Genomic DNA, 13,172 nt, shown 5'->3' with positions numbered 1-13,172 from the left:
TTGGTTTCTCAAAAGGTCACTACTTCCACTTGCTCCAATCTAATTGTTAAGGTAGTATTTTCTTCAGTGTTCTTTTGGACCTCCTTTTCCATTTAGCTAATTCTGCCTTTCAAGGCATTCTTCTCCACATTGGCTTTTTGGAGCTCTTTTGCCATTTGGGTTAGTCTATTTTTTAAGGTGTTATTTTCTTCAGTATTTTTTTGGGTCTTTAGCAAGTCTACTTGTTTTTCATGATTTTCTTGCCTCACTCTCATTTCTCTTCCCAATTTTTCCTCTACTTCTCTTACTTGCTTTTCCAAATCCTTTTTGAGCTCTTCCGTGACCTGAGACCAATTCATATTTTTCTTAGAGGCTTTTAATGTAGGCTTTCTGACTTTGTTGACTTCTGTCTGTGTGTTTTGATCTTGTCACTAAAAACGATTCTATAGTCTGAGTCTGAGTTTGAATCTGAATCCTTTTGCTCTGCCTGGTCATGTTTCCAGCCAACTACTTGACTTTTGAACTTTTTGTCAGGGTATGACTGCTTGTAGAGTAGAGAGTGCTTTGTCCCAAGCTTTAGGGGCTGTGCTGCTGTTTTCAGAGCTACTTCTACTCCACCATCACCACAAGTTCTGCCACAGCAGCGCTTCTCCTCCCCCAAGAACTGCCAACCAGGACTGCAACCCAGACCCAAGCAGGGTAAAGCAAGAGAACTCTGCCTCTGCAACAGCAGAGCATTCCTTGTACTCCCACTCTGATCTGCCGCTTGATTCCTCCCCCATGTGGGCCAGGGACTCTGGAAGCAACTGACAGTGGAGCTCTGGAAGCAGTCACAGGAACTTCCTAATGCTGCCACCACTGCTGCCACCACTATGTCACCTCTGCTGCCCCCATGGCTGGGACCTGACTGCTTTCACCCCAATCCAGCATTTTTCCCACTAACCTGCTCTGTGGTCTTTGGCATTTGTGTGTTGAGAAATCTAGTAACTGCCACAGCTCAGTGAATCAAGGCCCTATGGCCTGCTCTGCCCACCCGACTCTTGGTCTGGTTGGTCCTGGCACAGCCCATGCTGGAGTGCCCTCCACTCCCAGCACAGTGTGATAGACCCTTCCCAGTGACCTTCCCAGCTGTCCTGGGCTAGAGACCTGCTTCCCTCTGCTATCTGTGGGTTCCTGAGCTCTAGGATTTGTTCAGAGACATTTTTACAGGTGTTTGGAGTGATTTGGGAGAGAGCTTAAGCCATCTTGGCTCTACCTCCCCAGTCAGTTTTTGATGAAAATCAGGAAGGATGGCCTGAAGACCTTAATTTTTTTCAGCTCTAGGATTTATGCCATGAGGTCTTGATCTCCTCTGATTGCCTCATCAAACTGCATCTGGAACTATAATCAAATTAATATTACCTTTGCTACTAAAGAGTGTGTGACAATCAACTCCCCTATGTCTCTATTGCCCGTCCCTATGACTTTCCAAAGCAAAATAACCCTCCCTTGGCACCCCTCCTCTATATGTTATCTTCCCTGTTAGAATGTAAACCCTTTGAGGGAAGAGACTTTCTGATTAATAAGTTTTTTCATTAATTGTTTATCATCAACTCATTTTCATCTCTTTTCCCCATGGGGGTTCAGATGGAAAAGGTTGTGGGATAAGACCCTACCCTGCTACTTTTATTCAATTAGTTCTATGGACAAAAGTAAGCATGAATAAGAGAAGTTATTTTAAGTGAATAAAAATAGTAAGATGTAATGAGTAGTAATATTAGAAAAGCACGCAGTACCATTAGCAATGGTGGTGGTAGTATAATTATTCAAATAAGCAGGAACTTATTAAGTGCTTACTATGTACCAGGAATTATTCTGGGGACTTGGGAAACAAAAAGAACCCCCCCCCTTTATTCTCATGGAGCTTTCAGTCTAATAAGGGACAAGATAAATACATATAGATGTCTATGCATGGCAAATTTTATCTATTACTACTTGCACATCCCCTTCAACTAATTAACTTTCTTACCCTGCTAAGGCCTCTCTCTTTAGATGTCCAGGGACTAAAGGCCGCCTTAAGCTTCCACTTCAGCACCTTTACCCAGGCTTTCTCTAACCACTTTCCCTATAATTAAAGATCACATCCCCCCAAACCAGTAGCCTGGAGACAAGCAATATGATTAAACTAATTTCCAGAAATGTGTGAAATTAAGTTCTCAAGATATGTGCATTTTTAAAAGAGAATGTTTCCTAAGGCTAGTAAGTATTTGGTAGAATTTCAGGCACCATGGAGAAACATAGTTTGAAACTAGGGCCTTCTCAATCAAAGCATTCCCCAAATCCTCAATGCACAAGAGATCTCATAGCAGTCAGAAACATGGTACCAGTATCCTGATTGTATGTCCTTATGCTTCACCAGCAAGTGTTTTCTGATACATAGCAATTCATGAATGTCACCTACAAAAGTATGGAAGAGGATGCAATCTATATCCACAGGCAGAGTCCCACACTGATGAAATCATGGGTTCTTAAGGACAAAGTAGATGCTACAGCATCAAGATATAATAGAAGTATCCCTTGAACATGTTCAGATTAGAACAAGTATTTGACACTTTTTCTGATTTTCATTTTCATGGAAAAAGTGCTCTCTTTAAGATGAAACAAAAGTTTCTAAAATCATCAAGATTAGAAATAATTTTTCAGTTTATTAGGGTTTGATAAAAGATTGAAGACAATTCAAATACCATAGTTTATTAAGTACCAGAATGTCACATTTCTGTTTGCAGATTATCTGTCTCCATGCTTTAATGAGCATGCCTTTTTGTTAATATTTCCATACAAAATGAGAAGAAAATAACACTGTTACTTTAAATACCTAATCACTGTGTAGGGAAGAGATGAGTTCTTTACCCGAAAGATGTCCAGTTATCTCAACACAATGGCTTCTCAAAGCGGAATTCTACACTTTAGACTTTATTTTTTATGCCTTTTCACTTACTACTTAGACTGTTGGAAGAAGATTGTCTGCTGGGAGATTTCCATCAAGACAGTGGAATGAGAAAATGGAAGGTATAGGCTCCTCACATACCCCACAGAAACCACATTGGCAACACTGATGGGAAGTAAAATGGATTTTCAAAAAGACTTATATTAATACTTCAAAAAATTGGTATTCTCAAGAAATAAGTACTTCCTTCAATCATACTTATTGTTCTCTCTTCATGCCTTTTTGTTATCTATAATATGTAATTCCCTATATAATCCCATGAATTCTCCAAAGAAGATTTACCTAATGTTCAGGAAGTTGTCCTTTCATAAAAAGTAGAAAAATATGAAGAATATAAAATTAACTAAAAACAACCTTACTTTATATAAGCAATGGATTTTTTCAGATAATGTAAAATAAGTGGGAGGGGGTTCAGCATGACATTGATTCATAATATCTTAAATTTAGAGCTTGAAGGGACCTTAATGTTTATCTAGATCAAGCTCTTCATTTCATGATTGGAAAAAGTGAAATTCAGAGACTTTATATTACTTGCCTCCGGCCCCACAGATAAGCATTGTTAGAAATGGAATGTTTAATCTAGCTTTTCTGATGCCAAATATAGACATTTTCTGTGACATCATGCTTCTTGTGATTCAGAAAACACTCAGGATATTGATCAGAGAAATTTCATGATCCATCTTACAGAAACAGATCATAGTTAAATTCTAATATTTTAAAAAGGAAAGAAAATCTTGCAAGCTGCAAGTGCACAGCAGAAAAGATGTGTGCTACTTAATACACATCAGGGAATTCTTTTGGGGCTATTTTTATAATAAGGGTCTATGTTCTGATTTGAATTGGAAATTAATCTTCAGTATGGAGTATTTCAGAAATGTTTTTTTGTGAAGGGTTAAATCTGAAATAACTGAGAAAACAGAGGTTTGAGCTTCCAAGCATATTGATTTATTAAGCGATGCATGCCTACTTCAACAACACATCAGAACCAGACTCCTCAGCTGGTACCAGACCCCAGTACGGGAGACAACACATTTTTGTGCGTTAAAGGCAAACAATTGACAGAATATAAATCAGGATGCAAAATTTGGTCATCTGATTTCTAACTGGAGGAAAGATTAGGAACTTCCTGACTTAAGAGAGGGAATGAAAGAACAAGTGGACTTTCCCAGATATGAAACAGGATGTCACTCAACTCACATTATTGGCAAACAGATGGAATTTATAGGAGAATGAAACTTAGGTCTCAAACTAGAGTCAGTTAACAATATGGAGTCAGTTTGGTTCACACAATTCTGACAATTCTCTCCAACCCCCCTTTTAATTCATTGGGAAGGAGGCTAGCCCACTCACCTACCTTCTGAGTCACTTATCTATAAACCAGATCTATAAGGTTTCTAATGTTCTCATGCTCGCTATCAACTTTTTGTATCAAGGAAAGACCACTGGGAAGCAACCTATCAAATAGCTTAGTACAACAGCTACTACAAAGCCTAATAACGATGATGATGGTACCCTCTAAGGAGACAAATTTTGTTAAATAGGCTATAAATTAACTAAGTCAGGCTACAGATCAAACTACTTAGAGGGCTCATAATAGACTAATTTTGAGAGGGGAGATTTACATGTCACTTAGGTAATTTCAGTAAACATAAACACCATGAAGCAAAAGGCCAAAAAATAATCAATATTAAATAACATCAAGGCTCTTTCTATCCTACAAACCCACTCTTGATGTCCATTTAATCAGTACGTTTTGTCTTAAGTCCCAGGTGGCCCATATAGTCATCTGGTCCATGGAAATATCTTCTCTTGGACATTCAGGAATAGGTCTCATTTCCAAGATAGCTCTAAAAAGAGCTCTGCATCTCTGGTCCCAAGTTAGTTGTAGAGATTCCTACATAATTCTGCTAAAATCTGTGCCTGACATATGATAATCACTTCACAATCATTATATAATTTGATCCTCAGAAGAACCCTGGGAGGTAGGTGCTAATCCTATCCCCTTTACAAATTAGTAAACAGAGGTAAAGTTACTTGCTTAAAGTCACACAGTTAATAAATTCCTTAATGTCACATAATAATTGCAGCTTGTATTAGTTTCTGATTTACCACAATTATCCTATTTAGTTCTAGAACAAAATTTCATCTAAATAAATCAGGGATTTTTAGTCACTAATATTAATATTTACAATCTCAAAAAAATTCCCAAAAGCTGTTAGTTGACAGCACTTCATAATTTTATAGTACAAAGATTCTCAGTACTACTCCCAGTTCCCTACAACATTTTCTTTCTTTCCTTTTAAATCAACAAAAATACCCAAAAAATTATTTTACAGAACTGGATAAAATAACAACAAAATTCTTCTGGAATAACAAAAGGTCCAGAATATCAAGGAAATTAATGAGCAGAAATGCTAGGGAAAGTGGTCTAGCCATACCAGATATTAAACTGTATCATAAAGCAACAGTCACCAAAACTACTTGGTACTGGCTAAGAAATGAGTGGCGGATCAGTGGGATCAGTGGAAGATGCAGTAAACAACTACAGCAATCTACTCTTTGATAAACCCAAAGAGTCCAGCTTCTGGGTTAAGAATTCACTATTTCACAAAAACTGCTGGAAAATAGTATGGCAGAATAGACCAATATCTTATACCATATAGCAAAATAAAGTCAAAATGGGTTCATGATTTAGGAATACATGCTTATACTACAAGCGATTTGGGAGAGAAAGGAATAGTTTACCTGTCAGATTTATGGAGAAGGGAAGAATTCATGACCTAACAAGAGACAGTGTTACAAAATGTGAAATGGATAATTTTGGTTATGTCAAAATGAAGAGTTTTTGTAGAAACAAAGCCAATGCAACAAAGATTAGGAGGGAAGCAGAAAATTGGGAAAGAATCTTTACAACCAGTTTTTTTGATAAAGGCCTCAAATCTAAAATATACAGAAAACTGAATCAAAGTTATAGGAGTACAAGTCATTCCCCAATTGAGAAATGGTTAAAGGATATGAACAGGCAGTTTTTAGAGGAAGAAGTTAAAAATATCTATAGTCATATAAAAATGCTATAAATCACTATTGATTAGATAAATGCAAATCAAAACAACTCTTAGGTATCACATCGACAAAACAGGAAAATGATAAATGCTGGAGAGGATGTGGGAAAATTGGAACATTGTTACATTGTTGGTAGAGTTGTGAACTGATCCAGCTGTTCTGGAAAGCAATCTGGAACTATTTGCAAAGGGCCATAAAAATGTGCATACCCTTTGACCCAGTAATCCCACTTCTAGGGCTGTATCCCAAAGAGATCACACAAGTGGCAAATGGACCAGTACGTACAAAACTATTTATAGCAGCTCTTTTTGTGGTGGCAAAGGATTGGAAATCAAAGGGATGCCCATCAATTGGAGAATGGCTAAACAAATTGTGGTGCATGATTGTAATGGAATACTACTGTGCTATAAGAAATGAGGAGCAGACAGGCTTCACTATTACCTGGAAAGACTTAAATGAACTGATGCTGAGTGAGGGTAGCAGAAAAAGGAGATCATTAAACACGATTACAGACATAAGGTACCTGTAAGGACTAACTTGGATAGACTTGGCTCTTCTCATTAATGCAAAGTTCAAAGACAGCTCCAAAAGACTCATGATGGAAAAAGCTATGTACATCCAGAGAAAGAATTATGGAGTCTGAATGCAGATTGAGGCAAACTATTTGCTCTCTTTTTTTCCTTCTTTTTTTTTTTGGTTTCATTTCATCTTTCTCATGATCTATTCCATTGGTTATGATTCTTCTTCACAATTTGACTATTATGTAAATAAGTTTAATGCAAAGGTATACGTAGTATCTATGTCGGATCACATGTTGTCTTGGAGAGGAGAGGTGAGGAAAGGAAGGGAGAGAAAATTTGGAACACAAAAACTTGTGGAACTGAGTATTGCAAACTAAAAATAAAAAAATAAATTTAAAAAAAATCACCAAAAAAGCCAGATCAGTTCCTTTTATGTTCATAACCAAGCTGCATCCTCTCACCTTTTCCTGAGGCTTTTTCAGTTTCAACCCCTAAGTGAAAGATAGGGAACGGCTCCAAGTAGAAGCTTTGCCTGGAATTCTTATCCTATGATTTGGACCTTGGGAGGTTTCACAGATTAGAATTCATCCTTAAAATTGTGCAAAGTTCCATATTTACCAATCATATTCCAGAATATCTAAAGAACTAATCTTATTGTAGTTTTCTTCTGTAATTTAGTAAAATATTTTCAAACAATCCCAAGTAATTGTAATATTATTGCCTTTTGGGGTTTCTAAGACCCTTTTCTTTCCAGTATTCTTTGGCGACATTGATTCTCATTTACCTAAATAATTAATTCTGTTATATAAGACTTTGAAAATTCTAATTAAGACTTCCCCAAAGACTTGGCTAGTTCTTGGTCACATTTTCCCTCCCATCACTGTGAATACCTATCTCCATTATCCAGAACAGGGTCTGGGTCTAGGCAGTAGAGGTGGGGGTGGGTTTGGTCTTCTCACCTCATGTCTCCTCTTTGTTAAAAATCTCTATTTTCATACTTCAATTAAATTTTAATCATTTTTAAGTTGCTCCCCAATTTAAGCAAGCTTTTCTCTTTTTGTGGTCGAGAAAGTGTTAATAAGAGGAAATTCTTAAGCAAAGGCTAAATTTAAACTCACTGCAAACTCATTTTTCATTTTTTTTCTTTGTAGATCACTGAAATTATTGCCCTAAAACAACAGCCCTATCAGTCCCAGGGAATGAGTGATAAGAGGTCTAAGTTTTCCCTGTAACATTAATAAACCCTTCTCAGACTTCTTCCCGACTCCAAATCCTTGCTTCCACAAAGGGGAGCAAGGTGCTTAAACCTAATCTACAAACTTCTAAAATCTAGTACAATGTTTTTAGCAGCACCATAATTTGGAAATCTACTGTAAAGATATATTTCAGTTACAAATTCATTCTCTAATTCACTTGTAATGCCATAAATTTCTACAAACCAAGAAAAAGTTTTCCTTTCTCTGATTATCTGACTTTATGTCTATAACCCCAATCTGACCAAGGCTGAAATGACAGAAAGAAAGTATTCTGGAGTATTTTTTTCTTCTTCTTAACCCAATCTCCTGCTAAAAGCCTAAAGTGGGAATTAGTTCTGCTTACTGAGACAGAAAGTTTAGCATCAGATTATAGAAAGTTGGGAGAATTGCTTCAAATAGGAAACTTCATTGATTTTCCCCAGTATACTAAACTCTTTGGCTATAGCTTTTCAGCAATATTTGTGGCTGGCTGCATTTTCCCATTAGAAATCTTTCAAGGTAGCAAAATATACAAACACAAGACAATTTTTTCTGAGCATTAAAAAAACATAAACACTGACAAAATGATAAGACAAATACATACTTGCTAGCCTCCTTATCTTGTACTGAATGTCTAATCTGAAAGTCTTTAATTTGCCATAATTAAAAGTCCCTTTTTCAGGCCAATTTTAGGACCCATTTGAATTTTTATGTATTTTAGCATAATTTGAGAGTTCTATCTTTTAGTCACCTTCTCCACTTCTAGGAAAAGCTATGTCTGTTTCCAGGCCAATGAGGACTTTATTAAATAAAGGGATGTCCTTAAGGGAATGTTCTTTTCCTAGTCCTGGGTGAAAAGAAATTTTCCAGAGGGAATTCTAAATATTTTATTATTTCTAGAACCCATCATTCTGTTAAAGAGATTGTCTGTTCTCCAGCAGGATTAAGATAAACCATCCCCATCAATGTGGGGGTAAACCTTACCTTAACTTGGGAGAATTTGAGATTGAATGGGGGGGGCAGGGTAGTCCAACCTCTAGCTCAGTCTCTCACAAAGAAGTCCCTCAGTGAGAAGTCCAGAGTGCTCTAGGAAATTTTTCTGAAACCTCGTCCTGGTAATCTGAGTCTTATCTTGACCTGGTTGGCTTCACCAAAAATTACGACGGATGAAATCTTAAATAACTGAGGAAACAAAGGTTCAAACTTCTAAGTATATTGATTTATTAAACAATGCATGACAATAGCAAAACAAAATTGGGACCAGGCCACTCAGCTGGCATTGGACCTCATATATAGGAAGAGACAGATTTGTGTGCGATAAAAGAAAAATAACAGGACAAATCAGGGTAGACGACTAGGTAATCTGATTACTAATTGGTAGAAAGAAAAAGGATTTTCAGAGTGGGGAGGGAGATAAGTGAGTTTTGAGAGTTGGGAGAGGGGAGAACCAGCAAGTAGACTTTCCTGGATGTGAAAAAGGATGTCGGGGGGTGGAGCCAAGATGGCGGCTGGTAAGCAGGAACTTGTGTGAGCTCCCTACCGAGTCCCTCCAAAAACCTATAAAAAATGGCTCTGAACCAATTCTAGATCGGCAGAACCCACAAAACAGCAGAGGGAAGCAGGGCTCCAGCCCAGGACAGCCTGGATGGTCTCTGGGTGAGGTCTATCCCACACGGAACTGGGAGCTGGGAGGTGGGAACGGAGTGGAGCAGAACCCAGCCTGAACGGCGTGGACCATCCAGACCAGAAGCCGGGCGCAGGGGGCCCTAGCGCCCTGAATATGTGAGCTGCGGCAGTTACCAGACTCCTTAGCCCACAAACACCAAAGACTGTGGAGAAGGTTAGTGGGAAAAGCTGCGGGAGTAGAAGGAGTTCAAGGTTCGGCTTCCCGCGCCGGAGGCAGCGGAGGTGGGGCAGCTACAGCTGTTGTTACTTCTGTCTCCAGGCCCACCTGGTGGGAGGAATTAAGTGGCGGATCAGAGTAGGAGTGCAACAGCCTGCTGAAGATCTAAGCCCAGTCTGGACTGGGGGTTCTTGGGGAAGGAGTAGTGCAGGTCTGACTGAGCTGGCACCTGCCTCCCAAATGTGGAACATAGAACTCGTTAGTCTACAAGCAGTCATACCCCACTGAAAAACTCAAGGGTCAAGTTAGTGGGTTGGGAATATGGCCAGGCAGCGAAAACACACCCAGATTCAGTCTCAGACTTTGGATTCTTTCTTTGGTGACAAAGAAGACCAAAACATACAGCCTAAAGAAGTCAACAAAGTGCAAGAGCCTACACCAAAAGCCTCCAAGAAAAACATGAACTGATCCCAGGCCATGGAAGAGCTCAAAAAGGATTTGGAAAAGCAAGTTAGAGAAGTATAGGAAAAATTGGGAAGAGAAATGAGAAGGATGCGAGAAAACCATGAAAAACAAGTCAATGACTTGCTAAAGGAGACCCAAAAAAATACCGAAAAATACACTGAAGAAAACAACACCTTAAAAAACAGACTAACTCAAATGGCAAAAGAGCTCCAAAAAGCCAATGAGGAGAAGAATGCCTTGAAAGGCAGAATTAGCCAAATGGAAAAGGAGGTCCAAAAGACCACTGAAGAAAATACTAATTTAGAAATAGGATGTCACTTAATCCTCTTATCAGCAAGAAGGTGGAATTTATAGGAAAATGAAATTTAAGTCTCAAAATAGGGTCAGTTTTACAAGATAGAGTCAGTTTGGTTACACAATTCTCTCAGTTCTCTCATATTTCAAATACATTACTGACAGCTGTTGTCTCTGTGTGGTTTTGGCACCTACTTGAGGAAGCATATGGAAAAGTAGTCCTGTATGTAGGTAACTGGTGCCTGTACTCTGCTGGTTACTTTGTCTTTTAGAAAAAGGATATATGTGTTAAGAAACTTTTTGATTAAAAAAGAATAGAATTATAGGCAGTCTTTCATAGTCTGATATAGTTTGTCAGTCTATACACATAATGGTATCATTAAATCAGAATGGTTCCCCATGATAAACAGCTGGATTTGAAAAGGGATGGAATGCTGGGTCTATAGTCAGGAAGATGAGTTCAAATCCAGCATCTGACACTTAGTAGCTGCATGACCCTGGGAAAATCACTTCTTCTGTTTATCTCAGTTTCCTCAATTGTAAAATGGAAATAACAGCATGTATCTCACAAGACTGTTGTCAAGATCAAATTAGATAACATTTGAAAAGCCTTTAGCCCAGTGCCTAGCACATTTTAGAGCTATATAAAGGCTTATCTTCTTCCCTTCCTTCCCCTCTTCCCTAAATTAATTTTGCCAGTGGGACTACACCATGGAAGGCAAGCCCACTATAAACAAGTAGCATTCCCTTTTGGGATACTACTCTAAATGTACTCATACATGTTTTGGGGTCTCCACAAATCAAGGACTCTTAACCGATCCAGGGATAGCCCTGCGGGTCTATGACTAGTGAGTCCCCCCACCGATGCACTTCCCCCAACAACCATCCAAGACTTAAAAAAGTTTTTTAGAAAAGGATTTACTAAGATAGCACAATATGAATAGTTTGTGCAAAATGTTCCCTTCATAAACTTGGGGATTACTGTCTCACAAATGCATGCAGTGTTAGTGAAAAAAGTAGGATGAAACTTAGAGAAAAATAGTGAGGCATGTAAGTATGGAAAACATATAGCAGTTAGTCAGTGAACCTTTATTACGCCTTCACTATGTGCCACTGTTAAGGGCAGAGGGAGCGAAGAAAGAAACACTGACTCTGCTCTTAAGGCACTCACATATTAATGGGGAAGATACATACATATGTGCACTGTGTGTGTGTGTGCATGCACGCGCGCACACACGCACACACATACGCACAGGCACACATATAGACACACATAGCTGAATGCACATGCAGAGTAGGTAGGAAGTAATCTCAGAGGAAAGGAACTAGAAGCTGAGGAAAGGCAAGGAGGGCCGATTTACAAAAGCCCTGAAAAAAGTGGGATTTGAGCTGATTGTTAAAGGAAGCCAGGGAACCAAATGGCTACATGTATCAGAAACAGTTACTGCGAAAGCTCTCCCAGGGAGAACAACAGAATAAGCGTTTATACTACATGCCAGGTACCGTCCGAAGTGTGTTTTTTTGCAGAACAGATGATTCGCTTTATTGTGAATCAGCCCTCAACCTGACCACCATCATGGCCATATCAGGTTTCAACAAAGAGAGAGGTATGGAACTTGCCCCCAACAATGGCTTCAAATCTCTACAGTGGAAAGAAGCTATGAAGACGCGAATAAGGCGCTACTGGCAAAGCTGGGGTGTCCTAGCTGTGCCTCCTCCCTATGGTGACAAGGGCTCCATTTATTTTTATTTTTTTTGGGGGGGGGGATACAGGTGTTCCTATCAAACTGGCTGCATACAAAATTCCCCAAGTAGGGTGGGACTTCACAACCAAACATCATCCCAAGGTTAAAACACTCCTTATCCCAGTGGAAGTCTATTTTTTTTTTTCAGAGAGGAGGGGAAGTACAGAAGGTGGAGGTATCCATCCTCATTTTGAAGAAGTTCCATCCAGGGTAGAGAGAGAGTTTGAGCACCCACTTGGGCTTTAGGGGCTGTTGATTCCGGCAGCTTTTACTCTGGCACCTTTGGCCTTGTCTTCCAAATCATCTAGGACCCCCTTCTTGGCCACTGAGTAGAATGCGTAGCCGTAAATGGGCAACACCAAAACCCCGATGCTCAGGCCGCTGCAGAAGCGTTTTCTGCCACAGGAAGAGCTCCACCTGCCGCACAAAGTGCCTCTGGGCCGGGCTCAGTTTCTCTGACGCAGGACCGGGGCGCTGCACTCCCAGGTCCTTCTCCACCTCGGATCCCGCTGCTCCGCCAGAGCTAGCGTCAGCCATCTCACTCCTCCCGAAATGGTTTTAACAAATATTTTCTCATTTGGTCTTGACAACAACCCTGAGAGGTAGGTGCTGTTATTACGCAATTTGTAGTTGAGGGAACTTGGGTAAACAGAAGTGAAGTGACTCGCCCAGCGTTGCACATCCAAGTAAGTGTCAGAGGTCACGTTTGAATTTGGGTCTTCCTGAAACCAGGCCCTTGACTCCATCCCCAGCACCACCTGGCTGTCTGGAGAGATGAAGTGACATGTGCGAGGAATGGATAGCAAATAGGCCGGGGAACTGGATCAGTGTTTATTGAAGGTGTGAAGTAGAGCACTGCAAAGGAAGGAATACCAGAGGTGGGGAAGCTTCAACCTCCGAGGCTACAGGTGGCCCTCTGGGTCCTCAAGTGTGGCTCTTTGACCAAATCCAAACTTCACAGAACAAATCACCCTCATAAAAGGATTTGTTCTGTAAAACTTGGACTGAGTCAAAAGGCCACACCCAAGGACCTAGAAGGCC

General features: G+C 39.7%; 1 pseudogene; it reads right to left on the bottom strand.

The window, feature by feature from the left end:
• Positions 1-12,373: 12,373 nt before the first annotated feature.
• LOC118835832 lies at positions 12,374-12,668 on the bottom strand (annotated as a pseudogene).
• Positions 12,669-13,172: the final 504 nt, after the last annotated feature.

The sequence above is a fragment of the Trichosurus vulpecula genome, chromosome 2 (assembly GCF_011100635.1).
Source record: "Trichosurus vulpecula isolate mTriVul1 chromosome 2, mTriVul1.pri, whole genome shotgun sequence".
NCBI classification, from domain to species: Eukaryota; Metazoa; Chordata; class Mammalia; order Diprotodontia; family Phalangeridae; genus Trichosurus; species Trichosurus vulpecula.
This window is presented reverse-complemented; position numbering and strand designations above follow the sequence as displayed.